General features: G+C 31.9%; 9 non-coding genes across 9 annotated transcripts; 5 read left to right on the top strand and 4 right to left on the bottom strand.

Moving 5' to 3' along the window:
• Nucleotides 1-378: 378 nt before the first annotated feature.
• TRNAI-AAU (transfer RNA isoleucine (anticodon AAU)) lies at nucleotides 379-452 on the bottom strand. The gene has a single exon. It is a non-coding gene; the product is annotated as a tRNA-Ile (tRNA).
• A 1,857-nt stretch (nucleotides 453-2,309) lies between these two features.
• On the bottom strand, nucleotides 2,310-2,383 carry TRNAV-UAC (transfer RNA valine (anticodon UAC)). Its single transcript has one exon. It is a non-coding gene; the product is annotated as a tRNA-Val (tRNA).
• A 6,352-nt stretch (nucleotides 2,384-8,735) lies between these two features.
• TRNAI-AAU (transfer RNA isoleucine (anticodon AAU)) lies at nucleotides 8,736-8,808 on the bottom strand. Its single transcript has one exon. It is a non-coding gene; the product is annotated as a tRNA-Ile (tRNA).
• A 2,209-nt stretch (nucleotides 8,809-11,017) lies between these two features.
• TRNAI-AAU (transfer RNA isoleucine (anticodon AAU)) lies at nucleotides 11,018-11,091 on the bottom strand. The gene has a single exon. It is a non-coding gene; the product is annotated as a tRNA-Ile (tRNA).
• Nucleotides 11,092-11,700: 609 nt separating this feature from the next.
• TRNAV-UAC (transfer RNA valine (anticodon UAC)) lies at nucleotides 11,701-11,774 on the top strand. The gene has a single exon. It is a non-coding gene; the product is annotated as a tRNA-Val (tRNA).
• Nucleotides 11,775-15,982: 4,208 nt separating this feature from the next.
• On the top strand, nucleotides 15,983-16,056 carry TRNAI-AAU (transfer RNA isoleucine (anticodon AAU)). The gene has a single exon. It is a non-coding gene; the product is annotated as a tRNA-Ile (tRNA).
• Nucleotides 16,057-17,806: 1,750 nt separating this feature from the next.
• On the top strand, nucleotides 17,807-17,880 carry TRNAV-UAC (transfer RNA valine (anticodon UAC)). Its single transcript has one exon. It is a non-coding gene; the product is annotated as a tRNA-Val (tRNA).
• Nucleotides 17,881-19,325: 1,445 nt separating this feature from the next.
• TRNAI-AAU (transfer RNA isoleucine (anticodon AAU)) lies at nucleotides 19,326-19,399 on the top strand. Its single transcript has one exon. It is a non-coding gene; the product is annotated as a tRNA-Ile (tRNA).
• Nucleotides 19,400-21,800: 2,401 nt separating this feature from the next.
• On the top strand, nucleotides 21,801-21,874 carry TRNAV-UAC (transfer RNA valine (anticodon UAC)). The gene has a single exon. It is a non-coding gene; the product is annotated as a tRNA-Val (tRNA).
• The last annotated feature ends 631 nt before the right edge of the window (nucleotides 21,875-22,505 follow it).

Genomic DNA, 22,505 nt, shown 5'->3' with positions numbered 1-22,505 from the left:
ATTATGAATGATTGATGCATGCACCTAAAACTTTGTAATTTCTCCTCCGGCTAACGAAAAATACTCCATTTATTGCCTTTCTATGTTAGGTGCTCAGGTTTTCACTTCCCTCGTTAAATAATGGTTGATTTGCTTGCGTTGATCGGTAGTTAGAAACTAATAAAATGTGTATATGTACATCTGTGTGCGTTTGTGGCTTGCAAGAAGATGACTGAGCATGCAATTCAATAAGAGTCAGGTGATCTTTGTTAATAGCTACAAAAGCACGGAAAAGGGCAATTTTTTGTGGCGCAGAGAGTGGATAGCTATTAATATTTGGCTAGCTCTGATTAAAAGTCGAGAGGCAATTGCACACAATTATCAACGCCTCTCTGAATATGGCCCATGCAGGTCTCGAACCTGCGACCTTCGCGTTATTAGCACGACGCTCTAACCAGCTGAGCTAATAGGCCGTTTTTGACAGTGATCAAAGCCAGAAATTCACCACACCGTAATGTGCACATTTATAAAGGGTAACATTCTGAATACTTTTATTCAATGTTAAGACTGTTGTAATTCTAGACATAATCCTCTGAAAACATAAAAAATCAAGTATAAATATATATAATGTTTTAATATACTTTTTTTAAAATTATAAAATATTACACATATAATTTGTATTGTTATATAATATCATAATATATCATATATATACACCCTTGACACACATAATTTCTGTTATTATATACTAATTTTTTTAATCTATATATTCATTTGTTAGAGTTACATATAATTATTGAGGTTAACGTTTAAATTTAGAATTAAGGTTAGAATTAGAGTTAAAACTAGTGTTAGAATTTAACCACAATATAAGAGGAATTAAGCACATTTATACAGCGCAACACACCAAGCCCTTAAAGGTATTCATCAACACCACTTTTTTCTGGTGAAATAATTTTCTCTAATGGTTTAGTTAGCTTCAACTACAATACAACTCCAAAATTTCTTTTGATTTTTATGCTACATTGAAACATGTGTATTATAATGATATTAGCTCATTCTTGTATTGCTTCCATGTACCCATGATCATTGCATACACCTTATGTTGTTATGTTGTGAACTCATTGCCATATTGCACATTCAATGTCATATCGTATTATTTCATTAAGGAGTGTCATACCATCCCCATTATGTATATGCACCTTCCTTTTCACACCATTCTTCTCAAGCCATCCTTTTAGATTGGGGTCTCATGCTTTTCCCATTCTCTATTGTGTTATAATTGCATAACCTTCATTAGAAGCAATATATCTCTCATATACTTTTTTGCACTAACATGTTTGATCATGTTCTTAGATATATTTTACAACATAAAAAACATCACAACTTCCCCTATCATATTATGTGTGTTTGCATTCTTTATCATATACAAAGAGTGACATTGATGACACTATTATTTCCTCAAACCACACTTAGATATGCCTCTACTCCCATTTCAACATTATGATTTTGCTATGTTAGAGGTAACAAGATACCTTGATAATATCTCTAATATATATGATTTACATGATTATGATTTGTTTTGTACCTCTAGTATATATGATTTACATGATTATGATTTGTTTTATACGTACTTTTTTATCATGTGATACTATCCATGACACTTACTTTGTAGGCAATGGCTATGCAGCGGACAGAATGGCCCGCCCCATGCCATGCATCCCACCATCACCCGTACGGTGACTTCTGCAAAAAGGACGGATCCCCATGCATTATTTCCTTCAATCCTACGGGAACTGTGCCCTTCCCCACTCTCGTGACATTTTTCATTTTTTTGACTCTCTTTTTTTTACTAAGTCTTTTTTTGACCAAGTCTGTGGGGGTGGAGGAAAGTTTTTTTTTAAATGTATGATTATATTTTAAAATAATAAATTAATAATTAATAATGTATTTAAAGTTTTTTATTTATTATATTTTTCCTATTTTTTAAGTTATATTTGTAAAATAATAAATATAAAAATGAAAAATGTCACGAGAGGGGGAAGTCACCGTACTTGCATAGCCATTGCCTACTTTGTATATTCAATGTACTTACATTTACTTTACAATACAATTTTATCCACTCTAATTTATTTCACTTATTCTATGCCAACAAATAGAAAAAAGATATATATCATCACTAAAATTCCTACACTGACTTATGCTACACATATGGCAGAATAATATTCCAAGCTTACGCCCTAGTGAGAAAGACGAAGGCTGCCAGATCCGTTTGAAATTAAAATAGACTTCACGAAAACAGATTAATAAAAAGGCTTTATAAATTTCAATGGTGCTGCCCAGGCTCGAACTGGGGACCTTCAGTGTGTAAGACTGACGTGATAACCGACTACACCACAGCACCAGTTTTTCGTAGAAGTTTCTCTAAATTTACTAGTATCTTAGACTAGATATCTTTACCTCTTTGACAAGATAAATATTGATAAATACAAAGTCAGTCTTGTGTAGTAAAGATGAATCTTACGTGACAATGGAAGGTTCATTTGAGGAATTTGCAAAGTAGTCTTTTGTTTGTTTGATTTTCTTTATCTATACACAAATGGTGTTACTGAAATAGGATGGCATGACATATATGTTTACATATTACAGGCATGTTTTTCTTTAATTAAGAGATATTTTTTCATTGATATATCTATTTAAGAACCTTTGAATCCATCTATTCAAACAGAGAAAAAATATTATTCTATTCTCTCCATGATATCAGACCCAGATAAAAGGAGGCAAAATAGAACAGAGATAATAATAAATCAGTTAAGAATAAATATGTTTGTTATTTGAAGAGCTCGTCACTTTGGAAAAAGTAATGAGATGACTGCAAATAGAAATCATTAGAGAGAGAAAAGAAAGAAGGCAGAAGGGATAGAAGGATCATGCACAACAGTCACGGACCGAAGAAGGAAATCGTCGCTATTGAATTGCAGGAGAAATAGTAACTACCAGAGAAAATTAGTACCAAAAGGAAGGAATGGTCTGTCACTTAAAAAGAAGTAAAGAGTTTCAAAGAAAAATCTTGTCAATGTCGAGGACTCTAGAGTATAGATTGTAGTTGAGGTTAAAGTTGCATAACAATTATTTAAATAGTTTGTGTGAAGATATAAGGGATTAGAGAGAACAAATTATTTATTCTCAATTGAGAAATATTTACAAAAGGTAAAGAAAAATTACAAAAAAAAATTGGAAGAAAAATTTGTTTGAAGAGGAGTACAAAAAAATTGTAGTTAATCCACAATCAAGAGACACAAGAAAAGATCATACCCACAAACCAAAAAAGCATTGGTAAGTAGAACAAAAAGGATCACTAGATTGCATATTTAGCTCATTCCCTTTCATAGCAGCAAAGGAATAGAAACCCTAAGAGTATTTGTTGACTCTCTTTTGCAAGAGTTAGTCAAAGTGAATCACTTCCTTAGGAGATTTCGTATTTCAATGTATGGAGGGAAGTTGGATTAGGTCCTAAATTACTCGATCCCATTTTTGACCATCACAATAACACAAATTTGTTGTCCCGTGGGAATCCATGCTTCCATAGATCACCTAGCATAACATAAATTGCTAGCTTGTGGAATTCATTTGTTTCTTTCTCCTTCCCATGAACCCATAGCATACACACCTTGCTAGTTGTTGGATCATGGTTCATCAATTGGTGCATTCTCTTTCTCTTTCCATGTGACTATTTATGCTCTCACAATAGCATACAAGAATGGTATTAGTGGTTGAGACATTTTTATTATCAAGGTCTCTTCAACTATTTGACTTGCAACCTTTGTTTTTAGTACTAACCCCCTTTTGTGTGTCTTTTTGTCTTCCATTGTCTCTTTGCCTTTTGTTTGTTTGTTTATTTTATTTTTTGTGTCCTTGCATGTGATTATTTGTTTCTTTGTCTAACAATCGCATGTGATTGTTTTGTTTGTTTCTTTGCCCTATTAATTTGGAATCATGTAGACTAGACAAAGATGATTAGATACAATTTTTCTAGGCACAAAAGAAGAGGACAAATTTGGTCTACACTATATTGTGTGACATATTTCCTATGAAGTTTTTGGGATAGATTTTGAGTAGCATTTTGAGTCCGGTCAATTAAATTTGTCTGCAATTGACATTCGAGGGACAGGGTCATTCAGAGCTACTTTGTTCCAAATTTCCAGTCTCAATTTCCAATCACATTTTTCAATTGTCTTCCTCATCTCAAACCAATAGTTAAGCTTAATATCAAATCTATAGCTACCTATTTATGTTAATTTACATCAATTTTCCATTTGTAGCCCTTGATCTAGCGTTCAAATTTCATCTTTTTAGTATCCAATTCAACTCAAACTAAGAAAGGTGGAATTCAATCAATATTCAACTCTTTTCACATAATTGAGGTTGAATCTATTGATTTCGTTCTTGTTTAGTGTAATGCCTATTTGAAATAGGTCTAGATCCTAGTTTGCACATGTAAACTTATGAACACTTATTTCTCTTCATTGCAATTATAATTTTTAATTTTATATATATATATATATATATATATATATATATATATATATATATATATATATATATATATATATATATATATATATATATATATATATATATATATATATATATATATATATATATATATATATATTTTATTTCATTATGTGTAATTTTAAAGTTAGAATAAGTTAAAATCAAGGTTCTACTTAGATTTAAAGTTAGGGTTGGAATTAGGATCAAAACTAAGGTTAGCGTTGCCAAGCACACTTACACATCTTAACACACCAAACTCCTAAAGATATTTCATAACATCACTTTTTTGTGAAATAATTTTCCCTCATGATTTAATTGGTCTATAAATTAGAACACAACACAAAATTTTCACTTGATGCTTATACTACATTGACACTTATGTGTCTTATCATGGTATTATCTCATGTCTATATCATTTATTTTTACCTATGATTATTGTATACAAATAATTTTGCCATAATATGTATTCATTTTTATATCATCTTATTTAATTAGGAAGCACCACTTCATCCCCATGATGCATAGATGAAACTTCTTTTCCATATAATACTTTACAAGTTGTCATTTTAGATTGGGGACATTTTTCTTTCCCCGTCTTCTATTGTGTTATTAATGCTTATTCTTGTATAGTAGAAGAAACATACCTCTCCCATATCATTTTAAAATCACATGTTTGACTACGTTCTTAGAAATAGTTTACAACATCAAGTACATAAAAAATCCCCTTATTCTATTATGTGTGATTGCATTCTTATCATCTATTAAGAGTCATTAGTGATATAAAGATTTCCCCATACCACAAATTATATCTCTATGGCCATTTCAATCTTATGTTTCTTCCATATTTAGTAGAACAAAATACCCTTGATAATTAGCCAATACGCTATGTATGTTGGGCAAATGTTTTTTGGTAGATTGTTTTTGGTAGACAACTTTTATCATGGTTTTCAAGGAAAAATTGTTTGTTCACCTAAATTTATTGTGGACAATTGAAATATTCATCACCTTACACATCAAATTAAGTCTTTCTCATGCCCATGCCGCAACCACTATTGAGGTAAAGTAGCCCAAAAATCCCCATATTTTTAGTTTTCATTTACCATGAATATATTGAAGCAACAACTATAGGAGATTGGCTTGGTTCACCTCATTTTAAAAAATAATTTCTGTTGTGGCATGATTTTGTACATTTTCCCTCCAAAATTTGACCATTTTTTCTCATCAACATTATGCATAACATAACACAAATTGTGAAAAATCTTGAGGCAAGTCACTCTTTATGTAGAAGGATATATATTTAGCATATTCTCAGGTGATTTTCTTGATTCATGCTTGAAAACAATGAGCGAAAAAAGGAGTAAAGTGAGAAGCACCAACACCAATTCTTCAAAGAGAATTTGGTCGAATCAAATCTTATATTTTTTTAACAAATTGAAGTATCAGTTGTACGGAGATTGATTTCAGTTCGTCTCTTATCAAAAAAAATTCTTTGGTAGGGTTCCCTAATATTTTTCCTACAAACTCTATCCATAATATTTGAAAGAACTAGTGTTGCATTGGAATAGAGACAAAAGTTAATACAGATTATGTATCAAATGCTAATAAAGAAAATTTTCATAAACCTTAAATTTATATATATTTGGATACATGCACATAAGACATTGAAATGTATACAACTTAACATTAATGTGTGTGTCTATATATACAATTGATATGCATAGATATTGCTTCTTTTCTTTTTCTTGGCAACTGATTAATTTAGGCTGGGACTTAGTCCTATATTTGGTTAATGGCCTGAAAAATAATACTTTACTTCAAATGAGGCTTCAAAGCTAGTGTACAATCGATGGACACAACCTGGTGCCTCAATTGATTAAGGATCCCTTTCTAGCCCAAACGATCTAATGGACTTGCATTTGTATATTTTATACAATTACATTTATTTTCTAAAACTATTTATAGCTATTGTGATTTAAAATTTTATTTTTATATATGTTCGATACAATCTTTTCAATCTTACACTTTTGCATTTTTTACATTTCTATTTTGTAACTTAATACTATGACACCAAGAATTTTCCAAGATCTAAACTAAGTGAGGAACCCTTACTAGTCAATAGATCTTGCTTGAGAAAATTTTTATTTTTTTTATTTCATTTTTTAAAAAATGATTTTAAAATTAATTGGTTTGTAATAACCAAAAATAGTTCAGATCCACAATCAAGGAAAAAATCATACTGAAGTCTATTGTCCAATTTATTTAGATTCAAAATGCTAAAATGCAATTCAAGTGGTGGAGTGTCTTGGACATTCAATCCCTATAAAGATCTTCTCACCTTGTTGTTCATCTTTCAAGAAAATCATATGACAAATAAAAAAAGTTCTATTGATATGCTAGAATATAGAGAAGGGATTATTTCTACGTTCTTAGATTTTCTTCTCAATTTTTCTTTAAAATTGATGTTGAGAACGTTTGAGGGGTTGCGATTTATAGGAAGATATAATCATTTCACAACCAAATAAATTACAAACACTAATTTCACATATTTTAGAACCCACTGCCAAAACTAGAATTTAAACATCTTGTTATGCTATTTGTCTTTTGGCATAGGCTAATACTTCTAAGATGTTGAATACTTTCAAAAGTGACATTCTTTATGAAAATAGAAATCTCTTAGTCTTGAAAAGACATCAAATGGGATCAACATGATGGATTGAATTTCTTAAGAAATAAATCCTAAAAAAGAACTATATCTTTTGTTGTAGCTATTCTCTAGAATGCATTTTAGGTTTGATTATTTGTTCCTCTAGATGCTTGCTTCAATGTTTAACATCTATGTCCACCTTCTTAACATATGTAAGAAGAACAAGTTATTAAATTATTAAGCAAAATGCAGGAGAGGGACTTGACAAACTGACGATCATATATGCACAAATTGAATTATAGTTTTCTATCGACGTGATCTTTGCATTCCATCCTATGCAAATACTAGTTTTCATAATTATGATTCAAATTTTACTTAATTCTTTTTCATGTGATATTATCTATGACATTTACTTTATATTATTCATGTGCTATTTTCCCTCTCCAAAACTTTTAGCCACTAGAATAAAAATAGGGAATGGGCAAACATTTCATTTGCAAGCCATTAGAGTAGTAGATATGATGTATATTTAATTTTGGCACATTTTTTAAGCTTAAATAAGAAGGAAGGGAATTCATAGCTAAGCAATGTGACTAGCAACAAAAAGATGCACTGATAAAGTCTAATAGGATCAAGTACCCAACAAAGATGAATAAAAACAAAAAGGCAAAGCCCACAAAGCACTAGACAGCTAATGTAATGCCAACAAAAAGTGGATCTTGATTTTCAGGTTTCTCCAAGGATAGTATTATCAATTGGCTCCCAACTAGTAAGAGTGCTATCTTATTCTTCAAGATTCACCTCAATAGGTGGTTGGATAGAATCAAATAAATGATGAGTTGCAAATGAGGAAAATTGTTGATGTACACAATTGATGCATAGTAAGGAGTGTGACAAAAAGAGAGAAGCAAAGAAGGGAGATGTAGGAAGGATAGAGAATGAGAATGATACATTATGTGTTGGAATAAGAATGAAAGGAGGTCATAGAGAACGCATGAAAGGAGCCAATAGAAGTGATGGTAAGACAAGGCAAACATACTAGCAAGGAGGAATAGTAAGGAGATAGCATGCGAAAGATAGAGTGATTTTGGAAATTGTACATGTGGATATTCAAATGTAAGAGATGTTCCATTTGGGAGAGGAATATGTCAATATCATGTGAAGCTAGCATGTGGTATAATTTATTCAACAAGGAGTATATCGAGAAGCTGGGAGCACTCATTGTCAACTTGCATAGACAAAAAATTGATCTACAGAAATCGGTTTTGATTGAACAAACTGTCTTATAAATTATCTTCAATTTAATGAACATTAAAATTTGTTTTCTGACAAAATGACTTGTTCAGATTCATCTGAAATCATATGAACCCAACCCACATATCCTTGTGATTTAAGAACCTGTTACCCGCTACAAAAGTGTGCAAATAAAGCAATTTTTGGCGGCACTGAGTGAATTGCATCGTTAAAATTGAACTTGGGAGAGGAGAACCTAGTGAAGCAAGATTGAAATGCAGAAAGCAATAAACTACAATTCATTAAAGGCTTTCTCTAAAGGTGGCCTATGCAGGTCTCGAACCTACGACCTTCGCGTTATTAGCACGACGCCTAACCAACTGAGCTAATAGGCCATTGAACATTGTTTTATGGTTTTGGTATGAATTTGTTCTTACCTATAATTTTCAAAGATATTGATAATTGCTTGTCAGATTCAAATTCCAATTCGCCAGTACAGAAAGAAATGCAATTGCTGTGCAAAATTAAAATAGAAAAAAAAAGTAAATAGATTTTACGCCGCTGTGGGCATGATCGAACCCACAAGTTTAGCACACCGCAATATGCTCATTTATAAACAGTAACATTTTGTATGCTCTAATTCTAATTCTATGTTAAAACTGCTGTAATTCATTTGAAAACCAGATACCAATAGTTCATCTTGGATAAGCCATAAATAAAATATTCTCACTATATAATATTCTAAAAATGTATATAGCAATATAATCCTCTAAAAATATAAAAATTTACATACAATTTATAAAATCTTTTAATAATATAATTTTTTTTATTATATAATAAATTTTTACATTAATATAATTTTTGTTTTTTTAATAATTTTTTCAAATGATTTAGTTAATTTCAATCATAATATAAGTATAATTTTTTATCTCATGTTTATGCTATATTAACACTTGTGTGCATTATAATGGTATTATCTCATGTCTATATTGGTTTCACATATCCATGGTCATTGCATGCATCTTATGTTGACATATTGTGCAATCATTGTCATATTGTACATTCAATGTCATATTATATTATCCATTAAGGAGTAATCCTCATGATGTATATGCACCTTCTTTTTCATATCATGCTTCTCAATCCATGCTTTTAGATTTGGGTCCCATGCTTCCCCCATTCTCTATTGTGTTATAATTTTTGTCCTTGTACATTCGAAGTAATATACCTCTCATATATTATTTTACACTCACATGTCAATTTGCACTCTTAGAGATGTTTTACAACATCAAAGACATCATAACTTCCTTGATCCTATTATATGTGTTTGCATTCATGTAATAAAAGTGACGTTAGTGACATTATTCTTTCCCCATACCACACTTATATTATGCCTCTAGACCCATTTCAACCTTATGATTTCTCTTAGTAGGGGCAAAAAACACAATGCCTTGAATATATTCTTGCGATTACATTTATTCTTCATTTATATTTTTCTCTATTCTAACTCATTTCACCTATTTAATGTCAATAAGAGGAGGAAACACAAATATCATCACAACATTCTTTTGTTGATATTTAATGTAGTAGTCTATGCTACACATATACTTATTGTGTCTTGATAGATCTTGATTACATAACATGAAAATGCTTGATATGCCATACCATCCTATTTCAATAACTCTTTTTCAATACAAGCAAAAGTTTCCAACCATTCTTCTATTTATTCATTTTCCTAAATAGTTAAGTAAAGCTCATAATTTAATGTTTATTGTACTTTATGAAAAAAAAGATGCTGATTGCACATATTTTCTCTATTTTGCAAGTTGTTAGGACAAAAACAAACACACAATTATATGAAGATACAAGTGGAAGTAATGTAAGCATATTGATGGCAAATATTTGTGAAGATAAGAATAAGATAACAAGAAGATTAGATTTCTCCAGCAAGCGATAGAGAATTCAGTGAGCACAATTGATCATTATACTAAGCATTATTATTATTGCATTTTTTTAATGAAAGAGATCTAGTGGAAAATTAGAGAACTGTTTAAATCACACACATTAAGCTTACATTTTTAAGCTTAAAAGTGTTAAATACTCAGAGTTAGATTAACATTTTTAGGCTTAATATGTTGCTTAATGTATGTGGTCACATTAAGAATACATTTCTAAACTTAAAAGTGTTACACATTCAGAATTGACTAACATTCTCTAAACTTAATGTATGTAATTTAAAACTGACCGAAAATTGCATACAGACAAAAAAGAGTTGCTTGGTTTGAAAGCAAAGGCAAAAAGAAATAAAAGAGAAAACTTGGCTGCAAGTTTACCTGTAGCAGCACAATCTATGAGCTAAAAAAATTGCTGGCGAAGAATAATCGTACATCTACTGCCATCTAACTACCATAACGGGAACAACAATAATTTCTTAACATAATTGAGAGGATCGCATGAGATCCGAGGAGAAATTTTGGTAAGTATGTGTTCACCTAGCATTGATTGCTAGCCTTTGTCTTCAATTTACAAAGATCGAAGATTTTAGTAAAGGAGGATATTTGTTCGGAAAGGACTAAAAATTACGGTAGTCATAATTTTTCAAAGTGGCCTGTGCAGGTCTCGAACCTGCGACCTTCGCGTTATTAGCACGACGCTCTAACCAACTGAGCCATTAGGCCAGTGAACAGTGAACAGTAACTCACTCTTTCAGAGCCATCCTTAATTGTACTTTACAAACAATATACCTCTCCCATATCATTTTGCACTTACCTCTCTGATTATGTTCTAGGGACAGATAAAAAACATCACAACTTTCTCAACAAGCTGCCTTGATAATTTACAGGATTATGTTTGATTTTTACTTTTATATTTTTATCATGTAATGTTATTCTATATATTTATTATTGTATAATTCATGTGTTTACATTTACTTTTTATTTGTTTATTTTCTTCTATTTAAATTTTTTATATAAAAAATTAGAAGAAAAACGTATATCATCAGTAACATTCCTCTGCTGAGAGTTAAAATAGTGACTTATACTACACATAGGCTTACCAGAGTGTCTTGGTAGATCGTGATTACATGACACAGCAATGCTTGACATATCATGCCATCCTATTTCAGCAAACACTTTTGTGTATAGTAAAAAAACTCAAACTAACAAAAGACTACTTTACAAACTCCTCCAGTGAATCTTCCACTGTCACGTAACATTCATCTTTACTACACAAGATCTTTATATAAATATATATAAATATTAAACATAGGTGAATGTATTACCAAATGTGGTGCTGTGGTGTAGTCGGTTATCACGTCAGTCTTACACACTGAAGGTCTCCAGTTCGAACCTGGGCAGCACCACTGATTAAATTTTATTAATCGGTTTTCCTGAAGTCAATTTTTTCTCTTAAACGGATCTGGCAGCCTTCGTCTTTTTCACTACGGCGTAAGCTTGGAATATTTATATGAATACAAAATTACATGGTTTACAATAGCTGCTTCAATTGGGCGATCTCCACTTTGCTTTTGAGCCATTCAGTTTGAGTAACAAAGAATAAAAATATTACGTAATCTGAAATGATTTCAGAAGAAAGCAAACAATGGGGCACGTATAGAGAGGCCTTGAGCATGTCAGCGATGGATTGAAGAACAGGGCAGAACTGAAAAGTTAATGGTTTAAGTTAATTTATATAAAAGATTAATATTTACATTCACTTCTTTCTTAATTTGAAAGGGTTATAGTTAAATCAAGAAGCCCTCTGAATTGCTTGAACTTCTTTCTCTATGTCAAGTATATTGAAGCTTCTTTAACAAAAATTAGTTACACAACAACTATCCATCAATACCATTTACACTTAACATATTATAGGATATCACCAAACGCATTATATCATGTAATCATCAGGTGTGTTGTGTGTTCAAAATATTAATGTAAGATCATAAACAAAAAGGTGTCAATGAGTCACTTGCAATATTTGGAAAGTATGTGCATCAATTATGACATCAATGTATTATGGTTAAAATTTTGACAAATTCTAAATTTAAGTTATTGGATTGTCAATTTCATTAGGTTTCAAATCTTTTTCTAAATTATTTTGTCTATTTTATGAAGATCTAGTACTTCTATTTTTTGAGTATAAGCTCTATCATAGGCCAATGTACATGAAATGTATCTTCAAATATGATGACTTACGTTCAATTATTGATCATCTCTCAAAATGGTCATTTTGCACTTTCTAATTATCAACAAAATCATTCTATTTTCAATGTTGTAATATAAAATGATTTGAAAAACGAACATTCCTTATGGCCAATATAACTAGCCACTCATTGCTAGTGATCCTCATCTACTACTCTTTTGGGAAAACTACATTTCAATTATAAGAAAAGAAAACATAAATGATCCAATCAATAATGCAGTCGATAAGCAATCTCCGTAAGATATCTCTACATAATCATAAAAAATAATAGCTGAAATATATTAGTCATCAAACTCACATCAAACCAACTATAACTTATATTTAAATTATTAATCAATATTATATTATTCTAACAAACAAATTACTACTTCACAAAATCCCTAACTTTCCTATTTGCATATATTACCTCACCCCAAAATAAGGATAGAATTGTTTAGAAAACTCCATCAAATGAATTCTGAGATTATGAATTTTTTTATCAATTAGCTTAAATGGTTTGCTTTTGTAAGGACAATGCAAGCTATTATCAATAATATAATTAAGAAGCAATTATCCAGTCATTTTTCATGTCAGTCAAAATAAAACTAAGATTAAAATCATTAGAATCATACTCTAATAAGAACAACAGAGCTGAATGATTAAGCTGCATAAATAGGGGACTCATCCTAAAAAATACAAATTATTTTTCCATGATGGTAGTTTCCCTAGTGATCGACGAGAATAAATCACGAACAGAGAAGAACAAAAATGGAAGACGCTGAGTCCAAACACATTCTTATTCTTCTAATACTTTTCAATTAAAATTTGAAACTTCATCTATACCAGCGATCGACCGGAGAAGATATCTCTGCAAATAAATTGTCTTCCACTCTTTCCTGATTTGAAAAACAAATTAACAAATAAAAACAACGATTTAAGTGACCTGATTGCTAGAAATAGAAACAAAACGACAATGACTCCAAACAAATTCCTATTATTCGGAAACTTTTCAATTTAAAGTGGAATCTTCACCTATGACAGCGAGCAGAGAAGATTCCTGTGCAGCTAATTGTCGTCTACACTTTCATTCTCCGGCGAAATCTCATTTTCCAGGGCAGCCTTTTCCACAGCCCGGCGCAGAGTCTCGATCAACTTTTCAACTACAATTTCAGAATCTCGTGAGGAGGAAATTGCTGAAATGATTGCATGTACATAATCATGGGGGTGACATGACACTCCTTAAATGAAATAATATGATATCCAAGTGAATGCACAATATGGTAATGAATGTGCAATATGACAACATAAGGTGTATATGGAAAAAATCAAGAAAGCAATATAGGCATTAGATAATATCATTATAGTGCACAAAGTGCCAATGTAGCATAAGTATTAGAGAAAATTTTGAAGTTGTAGTGTAGTTTAGGCTAATTAAATAATTGAGAAAAATATTTCATAAAAAAAGTGTTTAGAGAAATATCTTTAAAAGCTTGTGTGTTAGGATGTATAAGTGTTATTAATTTTTCTAATATCTTAATCAAATTAAGTCCAATTTTAACTCTAATTTTAATAAATGAATATATAAATAACAAATTATAATATATTTTAATATTTATAATAATAAAAATTATATTTGTCGATTTGTTTGACAATATTTGAATTGGCTACAACAAAAACTTGGTTGGTCTTGTCCAAGGAGTAAGAAGATATCAAACTTTCTTATCTAGTGTTCTTGGTTGCATTAAAAAGCTTTGTGGGGTGGGATTTGGCTTGCTCCTCCATCAATGCTAATATGGAAAATCTAGAAATAAAAAAATATAAGAGTTTTCAATGGTCTAGAGAGTTTGACAGAGCAATTCATGCAAATGATTGAAGTATGGATTAGTGAAATTTTGAACAAAAAACCAATGATGAGCAAGGAAGAATCTTCATAAGCTAGGATAATGAATTAATGAAAAATTAGGTTGCGGTCCAAATTCCAAAACCTTTTAGTCATACAGATGACAAAAGGAAATGGAGAAGTACTGTGAAATGGATTACCCCTCCAAGATGGAGATTAAAGCTTAACTTTGATGGTGCCTATATGAGCACCCTAGCAAAGCTAACATAGGATGTCTAGTTAGAGACAATGAAGGTGAGCTTGTCTGGGCATTGTCAAAGAACATTGAGATTGCCAATAATAATGAAGTAGAGATGAAGGCATTAGTGAGTAGATTAAGGCTCTATCGTGATAAGGGGATTCATCTACTGGATGTAGAAGGGGACTTAATGATTTGTAATACAACAAGGAGGACAAAGATAGTTAATTAGAAACTTCAATCCTGGATCAAAAATATTTTGGAGCAATTAGAAGCCTTGTCTGATTTTTCCATTGGGAATATATCTACAGAGGCCAATAAGACTATAGACCTTTTTGCAAATGTGGGTGTGTTGCAGGGATCTCAAGTGGTGGTGGCAAACCATTCATATGGATGGGAAGATTTGGAAGATATATTGAGGACCAATTCTTACTACAAAGATAATACATGATATCAAATTCATATGGTGCAATTTATTTGGCATGAGTGAGATCATGATGGTGTTTGGTTGGGTGGGTGACTTTGGCCAAAAGGATGGAACCAAGGTTGCACTCTATAGTTTGGGCACAACACCAAAAGCAATAATTGCCCAATGCAGTGGCAAATTCTAGATGGTCTATCATTATTAATGAGGGAGCTGAAGTGGGGTGGACTTACAATGGAAAGAAAATCATTCTTTTAATTTGTTTAATTCTTTTGAAAGATCCATTCATTCCCTTCAACATTGAAATTTCTTTTTTCATGATTTTATAAAAATGACAGTTGCCTCCTTGACAACACTTTCTATTAAAAAAAAAATTATATATGATTTTTTTTGTATTTTAAAAGAATATATATATATATATAAAGAAATTATATATGAAAATTTTTCTATTTTTAAAATATTATATATTTATATGTAAATTTAATATTTATAGAGGATTATGTCTCTCTCTCTATATATATTTATATAAGATAATATACAGAATTATATATAGCTTATCCAACATCAACTACTCGCAACTCATATTTAAATGAATTACATCAGTTTTAACATAGAGTTAGGGTTTACAAAATGTTACTAGTGCATATAAACGTGCATATTGCGGTGTGCAGAGCTTGTGGATTCAATCGATGCCCACAGCGACCTATAATAGTCTATTTACTGTTTTCTTGTTTTAATTTTGCACAGCAATTCCACTTCTCTCTGCACTACAGAATTTGCATCCAATGAGCGATTGTGATTATTTTTTAGAGTTGAAAGCAAAAAGATTGTCATTTGTCTAAATGATTAATTGGAGTAATTTGTTCTCTCGACTAGTTAAAGCACAGTGGCCTATTAGCTCAGTTGGTTAGAGCGTCGTGCTAATAACGCGAAGGTCGCAGGTTCGAGACCTGCATAGGCCATTATCAATCGTTTTGCAGTATTTTCTCCACTCCTGCAATCAATATTAATGGCGCCAAACGCTAAACACCTTCAAAAATTGAGCTTTTCCACGTTTTTTTACAGATACGTTAGCGAGGGTTGCATCCTGAACTGGAAGCCAAATATTCCTTGTTGCAGGTAGCATCCCTTACTTTACTGACCACCTCCAAATACTTCATGTTCAGTCCTATTGGATTGCATGTTCAGTCCTCTTCTTGCAAGACACAAACGGACACAAGCGTACATATAGACATGTTTTTAGGTCCTGACTCACCATGCGAGGAAACCACCGATCAACACAAGTAATCCACCAATATTTAATAAGAGAAGTGAAAACCCGAGGCATCTTAAAATTGACTGGTTTTCACATGAATGAATGAAGGAAGGACACCCATCTTAAATATTGAAAAGTATCTATTATTTCAAACGAACCACCTAAACAAGCATATTTATTATTTCAAATGAGCCATCTAAACAAGTGCACCTATTATTTCATATGAGTCACCTAAAGAACTTCACATATTAATGTGATTGAGATGAATGACCTAAACAAGTTAATGCTTACAATATGCTTGATTGCGTCACATGACATTGACATATTCTTCTCCCTAAACCCCTCTTTTTATAATGTTGTCTCCTTGTTCTAGTTCCCACTTCATGGACAAAAGAATTAGACGCCACTCATTGGAAATTAGTGTCTTCTTACCTCTAGTATGTTCTTGTCTTACCATCACTCCTCTTGGCTCCTTTCATGGGTTCTTTTTGCTGCTAGTCTCATTTCTTCTCCACAACCTCCTTTCATTCTTATTCCAACACAAAATTTATTCTTATCTTTCCTTCTGGCCTCTCCATTCTCCACTTCTCTTTCTTTCACAGTCCCTAGTGCGCATCAACTATATAAATCAGCGATTTCCCTCATCGATATCTTGACATTTTTTTAATTCAAGTCCAAATACCCATGAAGGAGAATCCTAAAGGAGGAGATGACACTTTTATTGGTTAGAAGCCATCGTTGATACTACCCTTAACGGAAGTGAGAGGACATAACAATACAAGAAGATGTCATAAGTAACAATAAAAGAGGTGTTGCAAGTTGGAAGCTGAATGAAATGATAAGCACACATGATAGATAATGACAACTTGAATACTCATGATGTGAAAAAATTGTTACAAGAAGAGGACAATGAGGAGTACTATATTGTGGCAATTTAAATAAATCAAACAATGGATATAATGATGTAGTAGAGATTAGCAGTTAGAATACTGAACTAATGGATATGTTATTCACATTCATAATGCATGAGGTGTTAGTCCAAGAAATGAATTTACAATCGAAGACCAAGAATTAAGGTTTAGAATACTTAATAGAGTATGGGGAATATTGTATGAATAGAGGAATGATGGATAGAGAGTCGAAGAAACCAAAAATGTAAATCTACTATGAGGTATAGATTCATGCTGAGAATATTATTATAACAGAATAAGGCGAGTTGTACAAACATAGATCCTTGAGAGTAACATTTGTGACAATTAAGCGGAGAAACATTTGTGATAATTTATTTATTTGTGCATTCAAAGATTACTTTACAAACTCCTCCGGCGAATCTTCCACTGTCACGTAAGATTCATTTTTACTACACAAGACTAGTTTTGTATGCAGCAATATTTATCGTCAAGATGGAAAATATATTTAGTCTCGAATCTCAATCTACCAACCTCCGAATCAAATATGGTGCTGTGGTGTAGTCGGTTATCACGTCAGTCTTACACACTGAAGGTCCCCAGTCCGAACCTGGGCAGCACCACTGTGTGTATTATTAATTTCTTAACTGTTTCCCTGGAGTTTATTTTTTCTGTCAAACGGATCTGGCAGCCTTCGTCTTTTTCACTACCGCGTAAGCTAAGAATATTCATTCGAGGAGCCAAAAATGAATACAAAAAATTACATGGTTTAGAATAGCTACTATACTTCAGCTGGGCGATTAAGTTCAGCACTTGGAGTGGAATGAATATCCTTAACAGACTCACTTACAAAGTTCAGGAAACTCAAGTTTTCTTTTGAGCCATTTACTTTTAGCACCAAAAGAATATTAAAAACTACATAAACTGAAATATTTTCAGAAGAAGGCAACGAAAGTGGCACTTGTAGGGACTAGGGAAGCATTCAACATGTCGGCCAAGGATTGAAGAACAGGGCAGAACTGAATAGTTAATGGTTGTAGTTAATTAATATTATAAGAGATTAATATTTACATTCACTTTTTAATTTTAAAGGGTTATAGTTAAACCAAGCAGCCTTCTGAATTGCTTAAACTTATTCGTGTAAGTATTGTAATAGGAATATCGATCTATTGATTTTTCCATCGGGAATATATTTAGAGAGGTCAATAAAATTGTAGATTTTCTTGCAAATGCGGGTGTGTTGCAGGGATCTCAAGTGGTGGTAGCTATCTTGAGGATGAATTCTGGCTATATAGATAATGCATGATATCAAATTCATATGGTGTAATTTAGTTGGCATGACTGATATCAGGATGGAGTTTTGCTGGTTGGGTGACTTTGGTCAAAAGGATGGAATAAAGGTCGCATTTATGTAGCGGTGGTCTATCAATCTTCATGAAGACTCTAGAGTTGGGTGGAGTCTGGTGGAGTTACAGTGCAAGGAAAATCATTCTTTTAATTTGTTTAATTCTCTCAAAAGATCTATTCATTCCCTTCAACATTATAATTTTATTTTTTTATGATTTAATAAAAATGGGAGTTGCCCTCTTGACAGCACTTACTTATTAAAAAAAATAGAAATTATATATATATATATTTTTTGTTTAAAGGTTATATATATATATATATATATATATATAAATTATATGTAAGATAATATTAAGAGAATTATAGAGAGAGAGAATTATATATAGCTTATCCAAGATCAACTATTGGCAGCTCATTCAAATTAATTACATCAGTTTTAACATAGAATTAGAGTTTACAGAATGTTACTAGTGAATATAAACGTGCATATTGCGGCGTGCAGAGCTTGAGGGTTCAATCGGTGCCCACAGTGACCTAAAAAAATCCATTTACTGTTTTATTGTTTTAATTTTGCACAGCAATTGCACTTCTTTCTGCAGTAGCCAATTGGAATTTGCATCCGATGAGCGATTGTATTATTTTTGAGGGTTAAATGCAAACAGATTTTCTTGTCTAAACGATTAATTCCGTGACCTGTTAGCTCAACTGTTTAGAGCACAGTGGCCTATTAGCTCAGTTGGTTAGAGCGTCGTGCTAATAACGCGAAGGTCGCAGGTTCGAGACCTGCATAGGCCATTATCAATCGTGTTGCAGTGTTTTCTCCTCTCCTGCAATAAATATTAATGGCATCATTTGTTAACACCTCCAAAAATTTCTCATTTCCACGCTTTTTAACAGATATTTTAGCAAGGGTCGCAACATCAACTGGAAGCCAAATATTCCTTGTTGCAGTTCGCATCCCTCACTTCACTGTCCAGCAACAAATACTTGATGTGATTGTTACTGGATTGCATGCTCACTCCTCTTCTTGCAAATCATAAACGCACAAGAGCGTACAAATAGACATGTTTTTAGGTCCTGACTCACCATGCGAGGAAACCAAATATCAACACAAGTAATCAACCAATATTTAACAAGGGAAGTGAAAACCTGAGGCAGCCTAAATTTACTGGTTTTCGATCGAATGAATTTCACAAGATCCAACGGTTTAAAAAATTACAGTTTTCGGGTGTATGCATCACTTATTTATATAAATAAGGTTTAAATGTTTTAGTTTCATATGGTTTGATTAAATAGCACACTTTAAGCATTGATGTGTTTATGTGGTTCATTTTAAATCACTTTAATAGATGATTTTATTGAAAAAGAACTTATTATTTCAGATGAGTCACCAAAACAAGCTCACTTATTATTTCATATGAGTCACCTAAAAAACCTCACATATTAATGTGATTTAGATGAATGACCTAAACAAGTTAATGCTTAGAGTATGCTTGGTTTCCACATATGACATTGACATATTCCACTCCCCATAGAGTCTCTCGCATTTAAATATTCACATACAATGTCTAAAACCCTTCTTTTTCTAACGTTATCTCCTTGCTAGTTCTCACTTCGTGGACAAAAAAACTAGACCCCACTCATTGGACAGTTTTATCTTCTTACCTCTAGTATGTTCTTGTCTTACCATTACTCCTCTTCACTCATTTCATGGGTTCGTTTTGCTTCTATTCTTGTTTCTTCTCCACAACCTACTTTCATTCTTATTCCAAAACAAAATTATTCTTATCTATCCTTCCTACCTCTCCCTTCTCTAGTTCTCTCTTTCTTTCACACTCCTTAGTGCGCATCAACTATATAAATCAATGATTTTTCTCATCTATATCTTCATATATTTTTTATTCAAGTCCAACTACCCATGGAGGAGAATCCTAAAGAAGGAGATGGCACTTTTATTGGTTAGAAGCAATCGATGACACTACTCTTAATGGAAGTGAGAGGACATAACAATACAAGAAGGATGTCATAAGTAACAATAAAATAGGTGTTGCAAGTTGGACGCTGAATGAAATGATAAGCACACATGATAGATAATGACAACTTGAATGCTCATGATGTGAAGAATTTGTTACAAGAAGAGGACAATGAGGAGTACTCTATAGTGGAAATTTAAATAAATCAAACAATGGGTATAATGATGTAGTAGAGATTAGCAGTTAGAATAATGAACTACTGGATATGTTATTCACATTCATAATGCATGAGGAGTTAGTCCAAGAAATGAATTTACAATCAAGGACCAAGAGTTAAGATTTAAATTACTTAATAGAGTATGGGGAACTTTATATGTTAACATAGTATGGGAAACATTGTATGAACTGAGGAATGGTGGATAGAGGCAAGGAAACCAAAAATGTAAATCCAATATGAGGTATAGATTCATGCGGAGAATATCATTATAGAAAAATAAGGTGAGTTGTTAAATGACGTTGAGGAAAGGACAAACATAGATCCACAAGATGTGGAGGAATTCGTAAAGCTACAATGAACCAATGAAAAATTTAGGATTGACAAATATAATTGGTATCAATGAGATAATTATATCTTAAGATAGTGTGTTATGTATGAGGTTAAAAAAAAAGAGTTCAATAAATATTAAGTAGAGAAATATTTATGATGATTTATTTATCTTGTTCATTCCATCGAGGAGAGTTGATTTTGTGAGGAGCAAGTGGTTATGCTAGTGGAGGATAGCAACTATATGTTGGATATAATAACAATATAAACAAATGTTTATAAACAATTGTTATAGAAAATGCAAAACTTTGTAGAGTTCTTCCAATATCTATTATCATCCTGTACCAAGAGTGACAGTAATACACCTAATAGCTTTCCTCATACCGCACTTAAATTATAGCTTTGACAATAAGATACCTTGATAATTCTTGATTACGTGACACAGTAATGCTTGACATGTCATGCCATCCGATTTCAGCAACAGTTTTTGTGTATGGGTAAGAAAATATCAAACAAACAAAAGATTAGTTTAGAAACTACGACGAATTTTCCACTGTCATGTAAGATTCATCTTTACTGCAGGAGACTGACTTTGTATTCAGTATTATTTATTTTTCTTATCAAGGATGAGAAGATATTTATCCTGAAATATCAATTTACCAATCCCTTCATCAACTGTGGTGCTGTGGTGTAGTCGGTTATCACGTCAGTCTTACACACTGAAGGTCCCCAGTTCGAGCCTGGGCAGCACCATTGAGTAAATTATTGAGCATTAAATAATGTGTTTTACTGAAGTCTGGCAGCCTCCGTCTTTTTCAGTATAGCGTGAGCTTGTAATATTAATATTATAAAAGATGATAGTTACAGATGAGTCATTTGCAATATTATAAAAGATGATAGTTACAGAAATGACTCATTTGCAATATTTCAAATGTGAGCGTACCAACCATGACCTCAAAGTATTATAATTACAAATTTGGCAAAACTCTAATTTTCTTGTTATTGGCTTGTCAATTTCATTGAAGATCTATCTTAAATCATTGGTATTTCTATTATTTGAATAGAAGCTCCATCGTGGTCTAACGTACATGCAATATATCTTCAAATATGATGGCTTAGGTTCAATCATTGACCACTTTTGTGAATATACGGATAAAGTCATTATCAATATGCAATGATTCTTTTGCGACAACAACATTTCAATTACATAAAGAAACATAAATGATTCAATCAATAATGTGGTCAATAAAGAATCTTCATGTATTAATCAAGGATAGCTCTATCACAAAAAGTAATAGCTGAAATATAATAGTCAGTAAGTTGACATCAAATCAATTATAGTATATTGTTCAAAATAGACAAAAGAACTCATAAGTCCAATCTA

This window comes from Cryptomeria japonica, chromosome 7 (assembly GCF_030272615.1).
Source record: "Cryptomeria japonica chromosome 7, Sugi_1.0, whole genome shotgun sequence".
In the NCBI taxonomy this organism is placed as follows: Eukaryota; Viridiplantae; Streptophyta; class Pinopsida; order Cupressales; family Cupressaceae; genus Cryptomeria; species Cryptomeria japonica.
This window is presented reverse-complemented; position numbering and strand designations above follow the sequence as displayed.